At 35.0% G+C, this 25,823-nt stretch overlaps 1 protein-coding gene across 2 annotated transcripts in view; it reads right to left on the bottom strand.

Moving 5' to 3' along the window:
* The window catches only part of LOC145269128 (uncharacterized), a 37,607-nt gene extending 22,296 nt beyond the window's left edge, over window positions 1-15,311 (bottom strand). Inside the window, exon 1 of one of the 2 annotated variants that reach the window (XM_080124728.1) lies at window positions 15,188-15,311. The gene's annotated coding sequence lies outside the window, so the exon portion shown is untranslated. The remainder of the gene's footprint in view (window positions 1-15,187) is intronic. The other variant, XM_080124729.1, reaches the window with a different exon arrangement.
* Between the last annotated feature and the right edge of the window lie 10,512 nt (window positions 15,312-25,823).

Below are 25,823 nucleotides of genomic sequence, written 5' to 3'. Positions count from 1 at the left end.
AATAATTTTCTATGTTTCCCATTTTCGTAAGATAATCATTCTAAAATGCTGAGGAATAAGTATTATTTTTTTTTTCTTTTTACAAGGTAGTCACCACTTATCAAGGCCCAGAAGCCACTCGGGGATAAGGGTTATTGCGTGTACAGTATGTTAGTATTGTACATTTGAAATTAATCGACTTTTTTGGTACAAAAGAAAAATAGCAAAGTGCAACAAGCCATGTAAAAGGACAAAAGATATTGCATATATATATATATATATCATCTTTATGCTTGTCCAAGGCAAGATATGGTAAAGCTTATTGAAGCCTCTTCTGGCAGTCTGTTTCAAAAAGCAGAAAAAAAAAAAAAAATAGTGCCTTTGTTCCACTGAAACAAAAACGGTGACTGCAAATATCACAACTCCTCCAAATGTAGATTTAAATTCACGTTGATGCTATTCTATGCCAGAATCAGGTCGGTTTGTTTTATGGCATATCAACTTTTTTTTTTTTTTTTTTTTTTAGTAGATACCATTGTTTCCATGTAAAATTCAGTTTTACGATTTCTGAAATCTTGTCCAAATAGTGCAGAAGCACCCCCAAAATATTCTGGGTTTCTTTTTAATGGAAAAGTGTGAAAATAACGGTTTTTCAGTTTGTTCAGAAAATGATTAAACAGAATGAGGTTTTAGAGAACCATTTTCATGAAAAAAGCAAAGCTAATAAGTAAAACAATATAAAATACATCATTTTATTTATTTTGGGCCTGCGTAGCTCTAAAAATTCTGCAATATGGCGCCCATGTTCAGAAAAGTTTAGAGACCCCTGACCTAAAATTATCTTTATCTTTAAAGGGAGACAACTCTTTTTTGGTCCCCGACAAAAGAAGAGTGGGCCTGTAAATTCACCCTTGTCCGTTTGTCGATCTGCACTTTTCTCAATAACTACAACTTGGAATTTTTTAAATTTTGCACAAGCATTAAACATGATATGAGTAAAAAAAAGTAACAGAACGGATTTTCCGGGAAAACTCCTGCTGCCTTCCTAGGACTGCCTTTCGCGTTAAAATGTCTAAAATTGACACTTTTGTGCTTATTAAACGAAAATTGATGCGTTGGATTTTTATAAAACTTTCTGAAAAGTTGTAACTGATTTCTGTATAATTTTGTTTGTCTATACTTCACGATAACTCTTGGATGTGCCCTACGGATCTTTCAGGGCGAATAAAAACACTCCGTTTTGGGGACTATTTTATCATATTTGTCCAAAACTTTCTCTGTATGTCTATTTATTAGTAGTTTTGCATGGTGCTGAACTCAAATTTAAATATGTTAAGGTCTTGGGGACTTTTGGGGCTAAATAGGGGTGGGGACAAATGATGGACTTTGTTATTTCTTTTTTTGCGTGTTGCAGAACTACAAATTTACATATGTTAAGGCCTAAAACTGCACCGTTTGTTCATTTTCACCAGTCTGTAGTTTGGCCTGTGGAGCTTCATGGAAAACAAAAATAGGCGCTTCTACAGAATTGTGACGAGATTTTGTAGTTGATAAATGGAGTTTTCAGATTTTAAAAAAAAAAAAAATGGTTTCTACTGATTTTTTTTTTGTTAATTCTAATAAATTACAATGGTAACTTCCAAATTATGCAGTTTAAATTACATGAATATTACTGAATTATTAAAAGAAAAATGAATGGAAAAATTAATCATGTTAGCGGATGAAAATTTTCGGCCATCTTGTTTAAATCAAAACGAAAAATTACCTCCCTTGTGAATTCTCCTGTGTTTCATGATTGTTTTCGTGAAATTCTCTGTATGTCTATTTATTAGCAGTTTTGCATGGTGCTGAACTCAAATTTAAATATGTTAAGACCTTGGGGACTTTTGGGGCTAAATAGGGGTGGGGACAAATGATGGACTTAGTCATTTCTTTTTTTGCGTGTTGCAGAACTACAAATTTACATACGTTAAGGCCTAAAACTGCACCGTTTGTTCATTTTCACCAGGATTTGACGTCCCCCTGGGGACTTTTGGGGCTAAATAGAGAGGAGGGCCGAATACTGAACTTAGTCATTTTTTTTTATGCCACGTTCACTGTGCACTCACGGGGGACCATGCATACTTCACTTGTTCTATCCTACAATTATCTGCTCTTGTCCAAAATTCCCTTACATTAAGAAAAAAGCAAAAATAAAGAAAATTCTGTATGATGTATGTACCTGTGATGAAACGAAAAGATCATATTCCAACAATCACATAAATTGATCAAAACAAACAAAAAGGCTATTATTTGAATTCATCGGACTACTGTTCTCATCTTTTCACAATGTTTCGGTCGATGTAACCTCTGACCTTCTTCAGGTGTTTCTTGTCGAACTCTGAAATGTTTCTTCAATAAAAAATAAGAACAAAATTAAAATAATAAAAATAGGTTTAATTCTTCAAAAATTCATACTCGAATTGTCCACGAGCAACTGATGGCACAGTGGTTAGAGTACTTAGAAAAATCATTTGTAAAAGTGAGGTACAATTTTCAGTGTTGGCAACCAAAAAATACAATTGCGAATTATGTACGACCTCTATCGAGTCATGGCTGACGGAACAAGAACATGCTTCCCCTGTGAAGTAAATAATGGGTTCCGTTTAAAATTCTGTCAAAATTTCCAAATTCAATAAAAAACGTTTCCAAGTTAGACAAGATACACCTGGAAAAAGTCGAAGGTTATATTGACCAAAAGGTTCTGGAAATGAGACTAACTAAAAAAAAAAAAAAAAAATTCTGAACATGGCTGCTAGCAAAATGTAACCAAAATAACAAGTTCAGTCTGAGAGGCAGAACAATTTTACAAAGTGTAGCGATTTTCAACCGATGTCGCCCATGCATCCATTATGTCACCAAATTTGACCGAGTAAATCTATAAATATAAAAGCGAAAATGTGTGTTTGTTTGTTTGTTTGTATGTTTGTTTGTATGTATGTATGTATGTTTGTTTGTATGTATGTTTGTATGTATGTATGTATGTTTGTTTGTATGTATGTTTGTTTGTATGTATGTATGTTTGTTTGTATGTTTGTTTATTTGTTTGTATGTATGTATGTATGTATGTTTGTTTGTATGTATGTTTGTATGTATGTTTGTTTGTTTGTATGTTTGTTTGTATGTATGTATGTGTGTTTGTATGTTTGTTTGTATATATGTTTGTTTGTATGTATGTATGTATGTATGTATGTTTGTTTGTATGTATGTGTGTTTGTTTGTATGTATGTATGTGTGTTTGTATGTTTGTATGTATGTATGTGTGTTTGTTTGTATGTATGTATGTATGTTTGTATGTATGTGTGTTTGTATGTATGTATGTATGTATGTGTGTTTGTTTGTATGTATGTATGTGTGTTTGTATGTATGTTTGTTTGTTTGTATGTTTGTTTGTATGTATGTATGTGTGTTTGTATGTATGTATGTGTGTTTATATGTTTGTATGTATGTATGTGTGTTTGTTTGTATGTATGTATGTGTGTTTGTATGTTTGTTTGTATGTATGTGTGTTTGTTTGTATGTATGTATGTCTCGCAAAAACTTTCCACATGGGTCATGGATTTTCACCAGATTGGTATCATTTTAAACTTCCAACCTTCGCCCGACAAATATTGAAAAATTGGCCAAAAACGTTAATTCCTTCATCCTGAAATCAGTAGTTTTCTACAGGGGGGGGGGGTCAGCAAAAACCATCCTCTCATGACAAGTTCGCTTCTACGCATGTGTCATACGACGTCGTAACCTGATTTACTTTAAATATTTGAAAAAGGGACACAATTTCGGCAACGTTGTCTTAACTCAGTTGCTTAGAGCGCGGCCTCATTTTCTAAACATTTTGTGTTCGAATCGAATGTCTTTTTTTTTTTTTTCGATTTTTAAAATTTTAATATTGAAGCAGGGTTATTTAAGCCATTTTTCACGTGTTTTTCAGATTTTTTCAACGTTCGTTTTTCTGTTTTTTTTACTTCGCTTATTCTTAGGTTTTCATTAACACCCCCACCCCGACCGACCACACACACCCCAAAACACCCGGGCAACGCTGGGTACCCCCTGCTAGTCTATAAATATAAAAGCAAAAATGTATGTATGTATGTGTGTTTGCTTTTTCTGTATGTCAAAAAAAGGCTTTTTCCAGAGAAGCGGTTGGTCGGTTCACAACTTTTTAAAACTTTTTATATCACATATAAATCGTAATATCTCACAGTTAATAACAAAGCTCGCCTGTCTATTTAATTTGCTCGATTTCAAGAAGATAAATATTCAACATATGTCGCTCGCCACATGTGGGTTAGTCTTTTTCCTATAACATCTTGGGAAAATAAAAATCCTGCAGTCAAACTTGACTTCATTGACTCATTAAAACGGGCACCTGCCAAATCCAAGTAATTAAATAAATTCAAACGTGTTTCCGTTAGCATCCCACGGTGGGGCAATGGTTAACATTGCACTTTTTTCGCACTTTAATTTACAACTTTGACTCAACGGTTCGGGTTCGATCCTCATACTTACCTACCAAAACATTTTTTTTACCCCCCCCCCCCCGGGAGTTTTCACACACACACACCTCCAAATACCCAGGCAACGCCGGGTACCCCTCGCTAGTAAATATATAAAAGACAAAATGGGCACGGGCATTTTTGTATGTCCAGCAAAGGCTTTTTTCGGGGATGGGGGGTCTGAGAGGGCTACTATTTTTTTACATTTTATATACTCCCTAGATTGTAATATCTACGATTTGCAAACGGACATTGTCCCTACATTTATTTAGATTGACTTTTATAAAATTCCCGCTATTCCGCTCTCTTGCGTGTTTGTTGGTGTTTTTTGTATGGCATGATGCTGCCGTTTCAGATAGAAAATCAATATAACTATTGGTTGCCAATTTCAGAGCTACCGGTTCGGTATTTAAAATAAAGCCACCTGAAAGTGCTCGAATGCCAGACAGTGAATGTTACTCAGTCTCCTACACAGGTCTTTACGTTGCAAGTGAAACAGGCGCATTTGTGAGTGATTTTTCAAAATGGCGACTAGAAATAATGAAACGTTTATCTTTTGGCGATTGTATTTCTTTCACTGACAATCTTCCAAAGCTCACTACGAAGTGAAAAAAAATCATTTCAACCTTTTTTTTTTTTTTTAAACGAAGAAAGTTAAATTATTTAAACAATAAACGTTTAATAGAACTTGTTTTTTTTTTTTTAACGAAGGCTGTTTAAAAAAAATATCTGAAATAATTAGAATGTTTATACATTTAAGTATCAACATAAAATTTGTTATATATTTAGAATTACACTTATTAAAAAAAATAGAAAAAATCTTTATGATGTACATAATCGTCACAGAACAAAGATGTCATATTCCAAAAATCATGTGGGTTTGGCTAGTAACTTTTCTATTTGGCTAGTAAACGAAAATATTTAGTTGTCAAAGGTCAACTAAAGATAAGTTTGTCCATAGAGTCCTGATATATATATATATATATTTTAAACTCATAGCAGATGTTCTACTTGATTAAATTTCATAACATTTGGATATATAAAGCGATATAAAATTGTCGTCCTAGAAAAGACGACACGATTCCGTTTCCATTTCATGAAAACGGGTTTTCTTTTTTTTTGTTGCAGACTATCTACTAGTTGGCCAGTTGTGTACAAATCTCAAGAGTGATAGGAACCTTCTATCATGTCTGAAAGTGACAAGATGTTCAATGAGCGAGATCAGAGATGCATCGCTGTACAACTCAATATCCAGGACCAGCGAGATGGAAGATGCATCGCTGTAAAACTCATGCTCTCTACCAATCCAAGTTATGACAACAGGACCATTGCCAGCATCCTCAAAATGCATCGATGGATTGCCATGAATAACAGGGACGTGCCCAGGATGATGAAAACAAAGTTTCCGTCCACGGTTTTCATCCCATTTTAATCTTCTTTTCCAATTACACATGTGAAAATCTAAAAAATAAAAATCAACAAACATAATTTATATTTAGCAAAAAACAAAAATTACTTTCTTTTGGTAAATTTTTTTTACTTGGTTTCTATCTTAACATTTTCCCTTAACATGACGAATTTTTAAGGTTTTTGGGTATGCTGAAAACGAATATTGCATTGAAATTTTCCATGAATGAGTAGTTTTCTGGACATTAAGCAGAAGAGATGTTGCGAGTTTGTCTCTGCTTTATCGTTATTTTCATGGCAAGTGCTCAACTGAGCTTCAGTCTATGGTCCCCCCTTGCCAAACTTTCACAAGAAACACTCGTCTAGCTGAAAACACTATCAATAATTCCCCCCACTCTTTATCTGTGCCTAAACCTAAACATAGATTCCATGAGCAAAGCTTCTTTCTTACAATTGCACGCCTGTGGAATTGTCTTCCGTTTTCCTGCTTTCCAGCTGACTACAATATGATTGTCTTCAAGTCTAACGTAAATAAGTTCTTGATGAGCCGTTCCATATAAGTTAACAAATTTACCGAATTTCCATTACTAACAATTATTATATTGTCCAATTTCTACTGTACAATCTTTAACCCTTATCCTCGAGTGGCCTCTTGGCCTTAACACAAAAAACTGAATTTGACATCAGATGCTGTTTTTGCTGCTGCGGATTTTGGGCCAGCGATTCTTCTGGTTTGGAATTTCTTTTTTGTAAATTTTTACGACGTGCCCCACTGCGCCAGCGTGTTATAAGCACCCTAACCTCCTAATGTTAAGAACGGCTTTTGAAATAAACACCTCCTAACCTCGAAAGCCGTTCTTAACATGGGGAGGTTAGGGTGTTTACACTACGCTGGGGCAGGTCTTAAAAAAAAAAAAAATACCTTTTTTATTTTTATTTTTTTTTAAATCAATACAAATGTTCTGAAATTATTTTTGTGAAAAAAAAAAAAAAAAAAAAAAAAAAAAAAGGTGCTAATGTACTTATTGATCCGCGCTATGTTTGAAATGGTATTTTCAAGTTTAATTAAAGTTTTATGTTATCTGTTTTTGGGTTTGTATTACTGTACACATAGATTCGAAAAAGTTGTCAAAAACAAATATATAACCAATAAATGTTATCAAAGGCAAGATAAGGTACTTTTCTACTTAACTGGATACCTTTTTGGTGTTTTTATTTAATGTAACATGTTTAGTCAGCTTGAAAAACATGCAGTGTTTACCGATGTATTGGAAAATTCAAGATGGCGGCCGCCTCTCCGAGACGGTAAGCTTGGGAAAATGAGTTAAAACTAAAAATATATACAAAATACAGTTAAAAACCCACCGAATATATGTCAGCCTATGTCACGGTAACATATATTGAGCGCGTTTCTAACAGTATTTTGTCTGGTTTTTTATTTATAACTCATTTTCCCAAACTTACCGCCTCAAAGAGAGAGTCGGCCGCCATTTAAAATTTTCCAATACATCGGTAAACACTGTATGTTTGTTGAGCTGAATAAACATGTTATATTAAATAAAAACACTAAAAACATATCCAGTTAGGTAGAAAAGTAACTGATCTTGCTTTTGATAATATTTATTTGTTATATATTTGTTTTTTGATAACTTTTTCGAATCTGTGTGTACAGTAAAACAAACCCCTGTTTTTATTCAATTGTAAGGTTTACAAACTGGATGTCTTCAAGTCCAACATAAACAAATTCCTGATGAATATCCCCCTTAAGTAGGCACCGCCAAAACTGGGGGGGGGGCAGGTCAGTACTTTTTGACGGACTGTCTTTTTAAAAATCTATCAAAAATCAGGTAATTATCCGATCAATACGAAATTTTCAGCGATTATTAAGAGAAGAATGAACTTTATAACAGTGTACTTATTTTTCATAAACGATATTTATATATATATTTTTTTTGCTTACAACCCCCCCCCCTTGTTTTGAAGTGGGAACAAATATGCTTAAAATAATTATCTGAAACTGAACACAACATATTGTGTTGTTGTAAGGGACAGAATTATAGATTTAAAAAAAAAAAAAAAAAAAAAAATTGTTTTCATACCTTATTTTGACGTCTGAATATCAGAACTTCGATTGTGTTTAATTATCCCGCTTTTGAGTTTTGAAGTGTGAAATTCGGTGAATATGTTAAGTAAAATAATTAATTTAAGTTAAGCAAAACAAAAAAAAATTTTTTTTAATATTCATACGAAAAAAGCCATTTTAAAATCTTTGATAAATAAATTAATTTTTTTTTTAGCGAGCCGAATAATGCATGACCATTATTAAACAGGGCATGCTTTGAAGAATCGATACAAAAAAAAAATTCAATGAATATTGTGCCCTTTGTGTTAAAAATAGCATCATTTTTTTCGATCCCGTTTGAAAATGTTTGCCGCCTTTCGACTACGGTGGACCAAACGCGCTGAAATAATTTTTTTTTATTCTGCTTTAAATTGCCCCCCCCCCCCCATTTTGGGGAGCCTGGCCCCCACACACATACACATTAAAAACCAAACTCGTACAAATGGTCACCCATCTGGTACTGGCCAGCCTCAGCTTAATAATACATTGAAATTTTCGTCACTGAAAAAGAAGTTTTTTTTGGCCTGTTTGGTCTTCCATAGTTTGCTTTTTATCAAATGCAAACAGTGTCGATCTGGACTCTATATCGACGCGAAATAACTGGTTGCCTATATGAATAAGTGGAATTATTTGAAATCCAGGTACTTATATTATTTTTGCATATTCTCTGAGAAAATCATCCTAAATCTTAGTTAGACAACAAATAAATAAATATTGTAACCGATAACTTTTCTCCACTTAAATAGAATATTTCGCAGTTTACAATGCCATGTCACTTAATTAATAAGTCAATGCTATAGTAAAGACAAACTCGATAAAAAAAGAAATTATGCTAATTTATTTAGAGGACATGAAAACTTTATTTAAGTACGATACTTAATATAATCAGCCATCGAAAGGTAATTTTTTTTTTTTTTTTTTTTTAAGAAAAAAAAAATAAAAAGTCAATAAACATCAGTGACCCCCACCCCCTTCCTTGTACACTGCCATTTCCTTTCCGGATCCCTGCTCCGAACTTATGCTCGTGATCCATCATCTCATCTAAAGATGAGGGGCTCTTATGCCTTACACAACAATTTATCAGTCTGTACTATTGTCTATAAACTGATATCATCAACAATTAGATAAGCTGTTTTTAAATTTCCTCTCTTGACAAAATTGCAAACCGAAATACAAACGGATTTTCCTTTGCGTTAGAGGATTGAACTGAAGCAGTATACTTAATATGTACAATACGTGCGTACTAAACTCAACCACCTTTGTTACCTATATACAATCGCCTATACTGAATCCTCATCAGCTCAAAACTCTCTGTATCCCCAGACTCTTAATTTCTCAAATCTTATATCACCAAGACATCCTTCTTAATTGATACAAGAATCCTCCTGAGCAGTTCAACATCCAGTGATCATATATATAATCCTCATGAAATTGCTTATATCACCCTGAATATTACCTTAAATCTTTATTCTATCCCTAAGCTAAGTAGAACACCTAATAACACTCTAGTCAACTACTTTTAAAATTAGATAAACCCAGTTTCAATATTAGAAGTACATCGTCCCTCACCTTGATTACGGACTTGTGCAATAAGCCATGAAACTATTGTACCTAAAATTCCTCTCAAAACTACAAAATACTGCTGCTTGTATACTAAGTAAGTACCTCCTATAGATACTTTACCTCCAAGATGACTGCCTTGTCTGTTTTGCATGACAAACCTTATTATTTTTTACTTAAATTCTCTTTCTCCTGATCACTAACAAATCAAAACTGCTCTATTTCCTAAGTTGACACTAAACCTAATCCGTCTCACGTAACTTAGATGGGTCCTTGCTCTCCGCCCTTGACCCTAACAAACTCGTAAATCGATACTCATTAACACCTAAAATTTCCTAGGCATGCTCCTGATTATAACTCCCAACAAGCTTCTAAGTAAATACTTACTAGCCATAGTCCAATACATTGACTTAAAGTAATCTATAATGAACAGTAACCATTAATATCTCTTTAAGAGATAGTATTGCAATAATTATTACACAAACTAAACCGGTACTCATTGAAATAAAAACTTCCGGATATTAAGAGAAAGGCGAAGTCATTCTCCTTCGTTGTAGTCTAAAGGCAACTTACTCAAATTGTCTAAAATTCCATGCATTCGTATACAATACTACTTATCCATCCATCTATACTTTAACTATACTTACAGAATATGCAATAACCTATATCTATCAGGTATAACTGTACTCCATATCAAATGTTCTCTTGTCTCTATACTGAGCATATCTAATCTTTCAGTCTTACTAAATGTCCGGTTTGGGCACCAAATCAGAATTTCTAATAGAAAGTAGATCATACTCTAACACTTTATCCTAATCCTAAACCTACTAAACCATATCCAACCATACATTCCTAAACCTACTAAACCATATCTAACCATACATTGCTAAACTTACAAAACTATATCTAACCATACATTAACTCATCTCTCTCGATCCAATACTGTAGCAAATTTAGCTGCTTCCACTGCATGAATTTTTACCTATACCCTCTCTCAGTAAAAATGAAAATGGACAGCATAATAATGCCCTTTTTAAACCACACTTGAGGAGTGAAAATCTTCTGTAGAAGCTAACCTAAATGCCCGATTTTTCCAGGAGATATTAACCTAAATAACCAATAAATATTAACTACCCATGCGGGGTCGCAGAAATACCTGGATTAGGACCCAGGCGCGGGGCGAACCCCCTCGGAGCTGATGGACCCGTAGGTCTTCCCAGGCCATCCGTCTAGGAGAAGGAAAACTCTGAAACTAAACCTAGGGGAGGGAGGTCTCTTCAGTCCTGGACGACAACCTTCCTAGAGCTGGTGACTCAAACAAATCACCGGTTGGCAAACCTAAACTGCTTAAGGAGGAGATAGACTCTGTCTATCGCCCGGCTTTCATACTCCTTCTTTGCCTATTGGCCAAGCGTAGAGGTACTATCACAGGGACTCGTCTGAATCATCCAGTGGTTGACCTTGTTTCCTGACTAGGGCAATGAACGCCGCTTTTCCCCACTCCCGCCACATCCCATCCCCCTAAACTGGACACAGGACTTCAGTGCCATATATGTCGGTGCAGTTGGACTGGGCTGGCTTTGCCTAATGGATTGAGGGTACCGGATTGACAGTTCCTGGCTGCTGTTTCCGACTGATAGTACAGGAGCCCTAACTCTTTGGTAGCGCTTAGAGCGGCTGCTCCATCAACAGTTGTAAAATATCGGGATGTTTGTAGTGCCATGTCGCGCATGGAAAGGGACCCTGCACTCATCCCCGGTGGGCTTTCCTGAGGCCACAATCCTGAGGGTGAGGACAGCTGATGGTCTACTTGTATTGCATGTCTAGTATTCTGCACAACTACTTGTCCAGCACCCCCTCACTCATCCACCCTAACTGAAACTTTTAAATAAAATAAAATGAAATGACAGCTCAAGCAAAAGTTACGTTTAAACCAGGACCAAACTCAAAGAAAACCAACCTGCCTCCTCCCTTGAGGCTTGCATTTACTAATATCCGCGGGCTTAGAACTAACTTAGATGATGTTGAGTCATTTCTCCTTGTAAACACCCCGGATATCTTAGCATTAAGTGAAACTAACCTTCACTCCTCCATTCCCTCTAACCACTTTAACATGCCTGGTTATCTCCCACTCTACCGTAAGGACTCGGACAGACATATGCATGGACTTGGAGTCTATATTCGAAACACCCTCCCCCTAACTAGAGAAATAAAACTAGAATCAGAGGGCCAGGCCTTTATGTGCTTCAGACTAAATATGCAACACAATATTAGCTACTTGTATTTTCTCTACCGCTCTCCCTCAAACCAAGACTGTACCCTAATAAACAAAGTCTCAGACAGCATAGATATAGCACTCTCCCTCGATACTAGCGCACAAATACATGTATTTGGTTACTTCAATGTCCACCACAGTAACTGGCTAGGATTCTCAAATCACACAGACGTAGCTGGTAGCGCCACATATAGCTTCTCTATATCTCATTCCCTATCTCAATTGGTTACATTTCCGACACGTTTCCCAGACCAGCACGATCAACATGCCTCACTTCTAGATCTCTTCCTGACAACGGTTCCCAATGACTGTACAACAAATGCCCATAGCCCACTCGGGAATGCTGATCACGCTGTGATAATGGTAGAAATCAGCCTAAATTCTCGCCCTAAAACTGAAGACCCACTACTCAAAACAACGAGGTATTACAAAAAGGCTGATTGGGAAGCCATCAGGGAGCTCATCAGAGATGCCCCATGGCAAAATATCTTTACTCTTCCAGCGGAACAGTGTGCAAATGAGACAACTGAATGGTTCAAAACTGCTATTGAAGCACATGTTCCCGCACGGAAATACTATAGCAAGCCCCACTCCCCCCAATGGTTTACTTCTGCTTGTGCAGCTGCCATTTGTCAAAGGCAGCATGCGTTCCGCAGATTCAACCAACATAAGTCCAGCTCAAATAAACAGAAGTTTATAGAAGCTAGAAATAATTGTAAGAGAGTGATAGACACAGCTAACTCAGATTACTCTGAAACCACCAGAAAGCGCATCGAAGCATAGAAATTAGGAACCCGGGATTTTTGGAAAATCTACAACAGCGTAGTTAATAATGGACAGTCAATTATTCCCCCACTAACAAACAATCATGAGGTTGATTGCACGGCAACTGACAAGGCTAATCTGCTTGCCAGTCGGTTTGCCTCAAACTCCACACTGAACTCGGTACACCACTCACTCCCTGATTTTCCTCTGCGAACAGACGCCACACTTGACGATTTAAAAATCACCCCTTCTCAGGTACATGCTATTATAAAAAACCTAGACACCTCTAAAGCATGTGGACCAGATCTCATCCCGGCTGTGCTATTAAAAAAATGCTCTGCCGAGGTTGCTCCAGTTTTGTCCAAACTTTACAATAAATGCCTTAACGAATCTTGTTTTCCCGACTGCTGGAAAACCGCCTCTGTGGTACCAGTCTTCAAGAATTCTGGTGAAAGAACTGACCCACTAAATTATCGCCCCATTAGCCTCCTTCCGCTTTTCGCCAAAATATTTGAGTCCTTAGTTAATCAAGTCCTAGTCCAGCACTCCAGCACCTAACAGCTGCTAAACTCCTGACTGACAAACAATATGGATTCAAGCAAGTCCGTTCAACAGCAGATATCTTAACTGTAGTTTCTGAACGTATATACCGTTCATTGGATAAAACAGGGGAGGGTAGAGCGGTGGCCCTTGATATATCCAAGGCTTTTGACAGGGTATGGCACGATGGTCTTCTAAGGAAAATTAGATCATATGGAATCACTGGAAGAATTCATAACGTAATTAAATCCTTCTTAAGTAATAGAAAAATCAAAGTTGTCCTCGACGGACGTACATCCAAACAATATGACATAAATGCAGGAGTGCCTCAGGGGTCTATCCTTGGACCTCTATTGTTCCTGATATTCATAAATGACCTCCCTGATAATATTGTTTCGGAGATGGGTATATTTGCCGATGACACCACTCTCTATAACAGATATGAGGGGAAAACAAATGAACACATATCCAAGAAAATGGCAGAAACACTAGAGGATGACCTCCAATCCGTAGTGGAATGGGGACAAAAATGGTTGGTCTCATTCAATGCTGCTAAGACTAAGCTTGTTTCCTTCAATAACTACAAGAAACCTTCTCTACCACCAATAGCAATGGCCAAGAACACATTGCCTGAAAGTACTTCTTTTAAACTCCTCGGCCTAACGTTTACAGGGAATATGAACTGGAATAGATACATTGAGAGCATTGCCAAGACTGCTGCAAGGAAGGTTGGCTCCCTCTACCGTGCTAGAAAACTACTTACGCCTGCCAGTATCCTATACCTCTATAAGGCAACCATTTGCCCATGTATGGAGTACTGTTGTCACATCTGGGCTGGTGCATCTGCTGCTTGTCTCTCGCTCCTGGACAGGGTTCAAAAAAGAGTCGCCAACCTGATAGGTCCTGAACTGTCATCTAGGCTTCAACCTCTGTCCCATCGACGAGATGTTGCATCCCTCTGCCTGTTCTACAAATACTTTAATGGTGAATGCTCTGACGAACTGCAAACACTTGTACCTCCTCAATGTAACTACCCCCAACAAACCCGACAAGCTACTAAGTCTCATCCCTTTACAGTGGAGATCCCTAGGTGCAAGAAAGCCTTTTACTCCAATAGTTTCTTCCCCAGAACTGCGGGTCTTTGGAACTCCCTTCCGGGATTCTGCCTTCCCAACTGCAATGATATGCAGAAGTTCAAGTGTAATGTTAACAAACATCTTTCTACTCTTCTCCCTTCATAATGACCCCGCTAATTAATTCCCTAATAGTAGCCCCCTACTTCAAAGTGGCACTGTGCCTTGTTTGGGGTGAAAATTGAATAAAAAAAATAAAAAAATAAATTAATTATTTCAAAAACCTTTCTCTTTTTTTTTTAAATATTTATATACGTTTTTTGTGCTAGACAAAAAATGTCAATTATTAACTTTTGGGGAAAATTTAACATTTAAAATTTAATTAAAAATAGTAGAAAAAGTTTTACAGTATTCTGTTTTCTATATGATAAAATTCAGGGTTTTATCTTTCTGGAAAAAAAAAAAAGTTACTCAGAAATAATGGATTTTAATAAATGTAATTTCGTTTTAAAAAACAACAACAACTTGATTTTTCGGCCATTTTTTGCGGTGTCTACTGCCTACCCTTAAGTAAAACAGTAAGACACTTTATCAAATCTCCAATACTAACGATTACTACGATACTAACCCATTGATTATCCCCGAGTGGCTTCCGGGCCTTGATAAGTAGTGACTTCCATGTAAAAAACAAACAAAAAAAAAAACACCCTCCCCTCTCCATGTTAAGAATGACTTTCTAAATAATAACGTTATTATTTCAACGCGGATCAATAAGTGCACTAGTGCACTACTGCACTAGTACGAAAAAAGAAAACAAAAGAAAGCACGTTTGACGAAAGCTGGGTGTGAAAAAATCTTAACAAAGTAAAACAAAATGAAAGTTGGGATGAAATGTAAATAAAATGTTAAAAATAAGATAAAAATTTTATACTTGCTGCAAAAATTATTAAAATCTGGTCAAACGAAAAAAGTTTTAAATTTAGTTTCGTCCTTAGAAACGGCCAACTGTTGATGTCACGTGATCAAACAAACTTTGCGTCACGTGATCATCACTTCCGTTTTTTTTTGGGGGGGGTTTTTTTTTTGGTTGTTTTTTTCGCGCCCGAATTTATAAAATTTATAAAATTATAAAAATCTGTCTTCAATATTTTTTTTTTTTTTCTTTTTTGTACTCTTGCAGAATTTGGCCCGGATTCTCGGGATTTCCCATTAGTCATGAATCGGGCACGATCGGCAATCATCGGATTAAGCCGGTCATTGTTCAAATGTTGAACCGCTAAATCGACATTTTTTTTTATTTAAAAAAATGTGTTTTGTTTAAATTATTTTTGAGGTGATGGTAGAGGGTGTTTATTTATTTATTTATTTATTTATTTATTTATCTATTTATTTTACTTCAATGGCTGAGCGTTTGCAGTCAATGAAAAAGCACTATTGAAATAGAAGCAGACGACTTTCGAATAGAAAGAAATTTAAGGAAAAAAAAAATACTTTCAAAAACTCGCGTATTCTTGCAGAAGTTGACCCGGATCCTCGGGATTTTCCGTCAATTTTGGTTCGGGCTTGACCGGCAATCCGAACGTTGTTTGAATTTTTTTTTTTTTTTTCATATTTTTAAGACATTATTTTGGGAGTGATGAAGAGATGTATTTTTTCTATTTATTTTTTAAACATTTCTTGACAAAAATTGATTCGTAAATTTTCTTAAAAAAAACAAACGAACAAACTTTACTGTACTTCAGGTATCACCAAAACAATGTGAAAAACGGAGCGCATCCGGCCCGTGACGTCAAACTTGTGTTAACTATACGAACTATGGAAAAGCAGAAGCGACTTAATGATTTTTAAAAAATTTTGTTTATCTTCTTCAAACTGCAATGAATAATTAATCTTTGTTATAATTTTGTTAAGTTTTAAGATTTACACAGTTTAACGATTAATAACATTATAAACATTTATATATTAAATATGAAATACGGTTTTACTGAACGTTCATTTGGTTACCTACGGGGTTCCATATTTTGTTCGGTAAAAAGAGACGAACAAAATATGAGGGGGATACAAAATGCTTAATATTTGTGCAATAATATTTTCAAATCTGTTTTAATCTGGCGATAAAATAGCTGGCAAGAGCCATGTTTATGTAAAAACTTAATATTTAAAATAAAATTGAAACACAATTAATTAAAAATCTATGTTGTAATGGAACATTTTGAAATAATGGAATTTTAATCGTTTTAATCTTTTAAAAATTAATTAAAGTTTACAAAGTTTCTTTTTCTTGGCAGTTCAACTAATTATGGTATATATTAATTCGAAAAAAAAAACGCTATTTAAAAAAAGAAACGACATAATATTAAATTTATATCATTTTTTTTTAATTGTAACTTCAAGGTAAATTTTTGTTCAATATGTGTTTTTAAACCTTTAAAAAATAAATATTGTTTTACTTATTTGAACTCTTATGTTTCATAATAAATAGAAATTTCGATAGATTTAAATAAATTTTGTTCGAATTTCGAAAAAATAGTATGGGGGGGGGGCACGCACTAAAAAAATATTTCCCCTCATATATTTTACGGAAACTAATTTAATTCTAAAATAAATAAGTATTGAAAATTTCACGAAAATCTGACCATTAGTTGATTTTTGCTAGATTTATTAAACACGGGTATGTTTTTGGCCTATTCCTATTTTTTCTATGTTGTTTATTTATTATTAATTAATGTTATTATTGTGGGGAAAAGAAGTAAAGAGAGCGAGACAGAGAGTCGAATTTACGAGGTTCTTTCGTAGAAAATATATCAACATAACAAACAAGGTTAACTTTCAATTTATAAAAGGAAAAAGATTTATTACATTTTAGAGAATATTTTCATTGAAAATAATAGTTCATTTATGAGTGAACAAAAGGGGGAAATTAGTTTGAGATTTTGAGGAAGTTGGAGTTGATAATTCAAGAGCCGTGATTAGTTCACGGGTCTGTAAATCGTAAAGAAAACTTCCTCACTCAACTATATAAAATAATTTTCACTGAAAGTTTTTGAGTAGAGTTAATTAATCACTCTGGAAGGTTCATTGAAAAATGTGAGAAGTTTTAAAATAATTATTTTCATAAACTTAATTTCAAGTGAGCATACGGTAATAAAAGGGGGAATGCAAAAGTTAGTTACTGTTTCTGTGTCTGTGTGTTCGCCTACATTGTCTGATTAGCTGACTGTTATGTTCAAAGTGTTGTCGTGTTAGAGTTGAGTTGCAGACAGTAGTGATATATGCCTTCCAACACTATCTCTGAATTTTTGTTAACTGGTTTTTTGGAAAATACAGAGCTCTTTTAAAGATTCTCATCGGCTCCCACAGACACCGAATTTCCGACAGCTTGGAAAATTCTCTGATTGGTCAGAAAATCAAAACATTGAATTTTTAAAGTAATTTAGTAAAAAGGCGCCTCTAGCCGCATGTGCAGAAAACGTTTCGGGGCACTTGAACTTCCGGCAGCGAAAGAGTGAACATTGTAGCTCACCATATGTTTTCACGTTCGGAATGTCTACTACATGTAAACGTTATTTTAAAACGCCACTTATGTAAACACGATTTTCGTCCCGCAATTTCATTATTTTCGTTTGATGAAAAAATTTTTTTTAATTATTACTGGTTTATTTTGCCCTTCTTTTAAATGGTACAAAAGTTATACTGATAATATTAATTTATAATAAAGTTACATCGTGTTACATATAGGTGGGGGGGGGTAATTCTGTGGTGACTTTTGGCAGTCCCTAGTTTTCAAGTAGTTTTTATTGCCCTTTATTTAATCTCAAAAATTCAGTTTTTCCGAGCGGATTTGTAAAAAAAAAACAAAAAAACAAAATGACAGAATCTTCTTAGGAAGAAGCAAGCCTCGTTTTGAACTTTTACCTAACAATTTATGTGTTTTATAAAAATCATTCATCTTTTCTTATAAAGAGAAAACAACTTTTGTTTACAAAAAAAAAATAATAAATAAATAAAAATAAGTTTACTGCAAAGTTTCTTTTAAAAATAAAAAAAAATGTAAGTTTTCTGTAACCTAACAAGTTTTGCGGTTAAAAAAAAAGAATTCATCTTTAAAAAAATACATATGAAAATAAGAAACAACTTTTGTTGATAAAAAATTTGAAAAAAAAAAAGAAAATAATAAAGATAAAACAATACAAGATGCAATTTTTATTGAAATATATATATATATATATATATATATATATATATATATATATATATATATATATATATATATGTGCCTATGCATGCAGGCGCACATATGCACATATATTTGCACGCCAGGGCGGGCATGTATGTGTACCTGTGACCGTTTCTTCTAAGTATATATGTGTGTACGTGCACATGTGTGTACCCGTGGCCGCGACCGCTCGCTGACCCTCTCCAAACAATTAAAAACAAAATAAAAACTAAAAATAAATAAACCGAATCATAGCCGCCCCCCTGCCTCCAAACATAAGCAACACCCAACAGCTCAAGACATACTTACCAAGAAATCACCTCACCAACGCTAAAAACTTTAACACTAAGACTCGAATTTTAAAGTACCTCCTCCTCCCACCCCCACATATTCCCCTTATGTATCCTATGCCCTCACCACACCAGAAATGAACCTCCCAGACTTTCTTCAGCTTTTATTAATTACCATCTCCACTATATATATATATATACATATATATATATATATATATATATATATATATTGCAAAAAAAAATAATAGTAAATAAACTATACAAAATGCAATTTATATATATATATATATATATATATATAAAATATATATATTGCAAAAAAAAATAATAATAGTAAATAAACTATACAAAATGCAATTTATATATGTGTATATATATATATATAAAATATATATATATATATATATATAAAATATATATATTGCAAAAAAAAATAATAATAGTAAATAAACTATATAAAATGCAATTTATATATATATATATATATATATATATATATATATATATATATATATATATATATATATATATATATATATATATATATATATATATATATATATATATATAATATAGATATTGCAAAAAAAATAATAATAGTAAATAAACTATACAAAATGCAATTTATTTATATATATATATATATATATATATATATATTTTATTTATATATATATATATATATATATATATATATATATATATATATAGAGAGAGAGAGAGAGAGAGAGAGAGAGAGAGAGTAAATTTACAGTAGGTTTTTGTTATTTTTTTTATTAATTGTTTTTCTATTTTTTTCGGTTTGTTTGTTTTGAAAATCGTCTGCATCTGTTACTTAGCTCGCCTTAATCTGATGATTAATAATCAAACCCGAACCATAATTGATGGAAAATCCCAAGGATCCGGGTAAAATTTTGCAAGACTACCATTTTGTTAACATTTAAGTTCAATATTTTTTCTGAACTCATGCTTCTTTTCTTTTTCCCCCCGTGGTAATCAATACTATTATCGGTTCCATGTCACTTCCGGTTGATTCTTCATTTTAATTAATTAATTACAAGCGATTCAGAATTTTGAGCGACTCAGATATGATTTAATGACTTTGGCCAGATTTTTTTGCCCTCTTGCAGTTCAGATAAATAAAAATGTGAGGAAAATAAAGGGACAATTAAATTTACGGTACTTGTTTAGTTTCATTAAGACGTTAAAAAATGAAAATATTGTAAAAAAAAAAAAACGTACTCGTTATGTGATAAAGTTTTGTTTTTTACAGGGGAAAATCAAATTATGAAATTAGTCGTGTTGCATCCATCTTGCTTATTTTGTGAATGAGGAGGGGGATGCTTTTAAATGAAAAAGTGATTAACAAAGGACAGAATAAAAAAGTGATTAACAAATGACAGAATGAAAAAGTGATTAACAAATGACAGAATGAAAAAGTGATTAACAAAGGACAGAATGAAAAAGTGATTAACAAAGGACAATGAAAAAGTGATTAACAAAGGACAATGAAAAAGTGATTAACAAAGGACAGAATGAAAAAGTGATTAACAAAGGACAATGAAAAAGTGATTAACAAAGGACAATGAAAAAGTGATTAACAAAGGACAGAATGAAAAAGTGATTAACAAAGGACAATGAAAAAGTGATTAACAAAGGACAATGAAAAAGTGATTAACAAAGGACAGAATGAAAAAGTGATTAACAAAGGATAGAATTAAAAAGTGAGTAACAAAGGACAGAATTAAAAAGTGATTAACAAATGACAGAATGAAAAAGTGATTAACAAATGACAGAATGAAAAAGTGATTAACAAAGGACAGAATGAAAAAGTGGTTAACAAAGGACAATGAAAAAGTGATTAACAAAGGACAATGAAAAAGTGATTAACAAAGGACAGAATGAAAAAGTGATTAACAAAGGACAATGAAAAAGTGATTAACAAAGGACAATGAAAAAGTGATTAACAAAAGACAGAATGAAAAAGTGATTAACAAAGGAGAGAATGAAAAAGTGATTAACAAAAGACGTAGAAACCAGGGTTGCGGAGTCGGAAGGACTCAGAAGGATTCAGAGGTTTTAGCTGGAGTCAGAGTCAGAGTCAGATTTCTAAAAGTACTAGAAGTCGGAGTCGGAGTCAGAATTTTTTATTCGACTCCGACTCCTTAAGTCCAATCAATTTATTTTTTTACGTGGTTTTCTCTTTTTGTTTTATTACATTTTTATCCCAAACAAGGCATATTGCAACTTTGATGTACTGGGCTACTATCAGGGACCTAAGTTGCAGAGGCACCATGTAGAGAGTTTAGCAGCAAGATGTCTGATGCTAAAAATCATTGTAAGAATGAAATAGCAACAGCTCAAAGAAAGCATGCTGAAATAATCAAGGAACGCATAGAATTCCAAAGTGTAAGAACTTGTGATTTCTGAAAAATCTATAATAGTGTAGTGAATAAAGGGCAATCAGTAATTCTCCCACTTAGCAACAACCAAAAGGTTGTTGCACGGCAATGGAGAAAGTGAAACTGCTTGCCCGGTGATTCGTCTCCAACTCCAACAATAGAGCCAACAAACAACTCCCTCCCAAATATCTCTGTGCGGACTGAAGCCACATTAGATGATTTAAAAATCACTCCTTCTCATGTCCGCAATATCATAAAAAACTTAAACACCTTAAAGGCGTGTGGGCCTGATCTCATCCCTGCTATACTAATTAAAATATGCACAGCTGAGCTAGTCCCCATACTTTCCAAGCTCTATAATAAATGCCTTGCTGAATCTTGCTTCCCTAATAGCTGGAAGATGGCCTCTGTGGTACTAGTGTACAAGAATTCTGGCGAAAGAACAAACCCTCTCAATTATCGCCCCATTAGTCTCCTCCCACTCTTCGCTAAAATCTTTGAGACCTTAATTAATCAAGCACTAGTTCACCATCTCACAAAAGCAAATCTTCTCTCTGACAAACAGTATGGATTCAGGCAATGTCGTTCTATTTTAACAGTCATCTCTAAAAGCATTTACCATGTACTGGATAAGGTGAGCGAAGCCATATCTGTAGACCTTGATATATCCAAGGCCTTTGAGAAAGTCTGATACAAAGGGCTGCTCATGAAAATTAAATTGTATGTTATAACTGGATGTACACTAAATATAATTAGATCCATCTTAGACAATAGAAGCATACAGGTTGTCATTGATGGATATACATCCAAGCAGCATAACATTAATGCGGGAGTGCCTCAGGGGTTGATCCTTGGACCATTATTATTCCTGATATTCATAAACGACCTCCCTATTGTGTCTGAGATGGGTATATTTGCTGATGATAGAATGCTCTATTACATAAATCTAAGACAATGGCAGAATCATTAGAAAATTACCTCTAGACTATAGTGGAATGGAGCCGCAAATAGATAGTAATATTTAATGCTAGTAAAACTAAGCTGCTCTCCTTTAACAATTACAAGACGCCTCTCCAACCGCCTATATCTATGACAAATAGCACCCTATCTGAGAATTCTACCTTCAAACTCCTCGGCCTAGCATTTGCAGGTAATATAAACTGGAACAAATAGATAGAGGACATTGCAAAGACTGCTGCAAAGAAGGTGGGTTCCCTCTATCGAGCTAGAAGACTACTCACACCTGAGAGTATCCTGTACCTCTACAAGGCCACCATTCGCCCATGCATGGAGTATCGTTGCCACATCTGTGCTGGTGCATCTACCACTAGTCTCTCCCTCTTAGATAAAGTCCGAAAAAGAGTTGTCAATCTAATTGGTCCCATTTTATCAACTAAGCTCCAGCTCCTGTCTCATCACCGCAATGTTGCATTACCCTGCCTGTTTTACAAATATTTTAATGGAATATGTTCTGATGAACTCTTTTCACTTGTACCCCCTCGACGTACATATCCCCGACAAACCCGCTTAGCAATAAGATCTCACCCCTTCACTGTTGAGGTCCCTAGATGCCAGAAAACTTTCTATTCTAATAGTTTCTTCCCTCGAACAGCTAGACTTTGGAATTCCCTTCCTGCTACCTGCTTTCCTGGTCATATTGATATGCAGAAGTTAAAATATTAAATAAACCAAGTGGTGATATACCTTGTTAGGGGTAGACATGAGTGAAAATAAATAAATAAATAAATAAAGCTGGTATAGTTTATATGCAAGTATATTTATCATACAAGTGAATGTTAAATGTAAAAAATTATATACGTGAAAAGTAATTATGAAATGTTTGCTGAATAGATGTGGGAGGCTGGTATATGGATCTGCAGAATAGATTTCCACATTGGAGTTAAGGAGTCGGAGTTGGAGTCGGAGTCGGAGTTGGGAGTCAGGAGTCAGAGTCAGAGTCGAAGATATCAAAGGAGTCAGAGTCGGAGTCGGCATCTTAGGAATTCTAGGAGTCGGAGTCGGAGTCGGACTTTTATCATCCGACTCCGCAACCCTGGTAGAAACTAAGTGAAAAAAACTACTTTTCTTGGTATTTTTTCTGCCCATGTTTCAAAATAATCTCGTCAAATCTTGACAAACTTAGCAGTGATTGGAGTTATATCCCCTGACAGCTTCCTCCTCATCTGTGAAATAGGCAAGATGGCCGCGACATGCTCGATCTCATTAAAGTTTGATTTTCCTTTGTAAGAAAAAAGAAACTACTTGATCAAATTAAGTGATTTTTTTTGTATGAGAACTTCATTCCATAACGAGTACGTACAATATATATATTTTTTTCAATGTTTTCATTTTTTAATGTGTTAATTAAACTGTACAAGTGTCTGATTGGCTATTGAAATAGACGTGATTATTGTAAAAGAATTTTAAAATTAAAATGAAACAATATTGAAATTGACGTAATAAAATTTAAATTGAATTTAAATATATTTTTTTTAAAAATTACATTTTCACCCCCTTCAAGGCACAGTGCCACTTTGATGTAGGAGGCTACTATCAGGGATATAAGTTTCAGAGATATTATGTAGGGAGTTGAGCAGCAAGACGTCTGTTCACACTAAACTTGAACTTCTGCATGTCAGTACAATTGGGGAAGCAAGAACCCGAAAGGGAATTCCAAAATCTAGCAGTTCTGGGGAAGAAATTATTGGAGTAGAAGGCTTTCTTACATCTAGGGATCTCTTCTATGAAGGGGTGGGACTTTGCTACTTATCAGGTTTGTCAGGGGTATTTACGTTGAGCGGGTACAAGGGCTCGTAGTTCGTCAGAGCACCTACCATTAAAATACTTGTAAAACAGACAGAGGAATGCAACATTTCGTCGATGGGACAGAGGTTGAAGCTTTGATGACAGTTCAGGGCCTATCAGGTTGGCGACTCTCTTTTGAACCCTGTCCAGGAGTAAGAGACTAGTAGCAGATGCGACCAGCCCAAATGTGGCAACAGTACTCCATACATGGGCGAATGGTGGCCTTGTACAGGTAAAGGATACTTTGAGGCGTAAGTAGCTTTCTAGCATGGTAGAGAGAGCCCACTGTCTAACTTTCTACACTGTTGTAGATCTTCCAGAAGTCACAAGTTCCTTAGTTCTGCACTTCGATGCATTTTCTGGTGATTTTGGTATATTTTCTCATAGCTGTCGCTACTTCTTTTTTACAATTACTTCTAGCTTTTATCAACTTATGTCTGTTTGTGCTGGACTTATGTCAGTTAAATTTGTGGTATGCATGCCGCCTTTGTTTATAGCTATCATTATGCAACACAAATAGACCACCAGCTGACATCATCCATAGGAATATGGCCTCAGAAATACCCACTAGAGATGAGTGCAGTGTCCCTTTCCATGTGCGACATGGCACTACAAACATCCCAGTATTATACAACTGATGATAGAGCAGCCGCTCTAAGCACTACCAAAGAGTTAGGGCTCTTGTACTGTCAGTCAGAAACAGCAGCCAGCAACTGTCAAACTGGTAACTTCAAACTTATCAGACAAGAGTCCAATCATGTTAGCATACATGGCAACCAAGCACCCCCAAAAATGCCCAGGATCAGGGGAAAGGAATGAGTCAGATATGGGGGAGGGGCATTCATTGCCCTAGTCAAGAAACAAGGCTAAGCACTGGGTATCTCAAATGAATCCCTGTGATCGCACCTCTGCTCCTACTTAATAAACAAAAGAGGAGTATGGAAATTGGGCAAGAGGCAGAGCCTAGCTACTCCTTAAGCAGTTTAGGTTGGCAAATTGGTGATTTGATCGAGTCACTAGCTCTAGGAAGGTTGTCCTGGATGACCTGACCAGATCTACAAGTCCATCAGCACCGAGATGGTTTACCCCATGCCTGGTTTCAAAGCCAGGTATTTCTACGTCCCCGTATGGGTAGTTAGCATTAATTTGTAATTATTTACTAATTTTTTACTAATTTACCCATTTCATTTATACTAGCGGGGGTGCCCAGCATTGCCCGGGTGTTAGGAGGTGTGTGTGTGTAGGGGAATGGGGTAAATAAGCGAAATAATAACCTTGTGTAAATATTATTAAAAAAACGATGTAAAACTTGTTAAAAAAATCTGAACAAAAAAAATAAACACAGCGAACGAACGTAAAAAAAGGGGGGATGAACGTATTGGGAAAAACAAAGACAAAAAAAAATAGTGCAAAGCAGAAGGAAATGGCATAAATAATCCTGTTTCAATATTGAAAAAAAAAATTTATCTGATACCTTTGGATTGAACCTGCAATCTTAAGATAACAACGTTGATGACTGCGTGTTTGGAGGCGTGTGTGTGGGAGGGGTGTAAACTAAAGAATAAGCGAAGTAATAACGTTGCCCAGCTGTTTGGAGGTGTAAAAGAAAAAAAAAATTTTGGTAGGGAGGTAGGCTCGAACCCGAAGCCTCGAGGCTAAGGTGGAAAAAGAGTCTGACACACTACCCCGCCGGCAAAGAGACAGAGAAGTGAGAATTGACGAAATTAAAAGTTAAAAAAAAAACAGCAGGTGGTTATATTAACATCAACGTTTTCTAGGTCAAGCATGACGTCATCGTTATAGTAGTAGTAGTAGTAGTAGTAGTAGTAGAAAAAGAAAATGAAGGAACGA

Source organism: Euprymna scolopes, chromosome 45 (assembly GCF_053919585.1).
Source record: "Euprymna scolopes isolate OS-2025 chromosome 45, ASM5391958v1, whole genome shotgun sequence".
Lineage (NCBI taxonomy): Eukaryota > Metazoa > Mollusca > Cephalopoda > Sepiida > Sepiolidae > Euprymna > Euprymna scolopes.
Note: the sequence above shows the minus strand (reverse complement) of the source record. Positions and strands in the feature narration are given on the sequence as shown.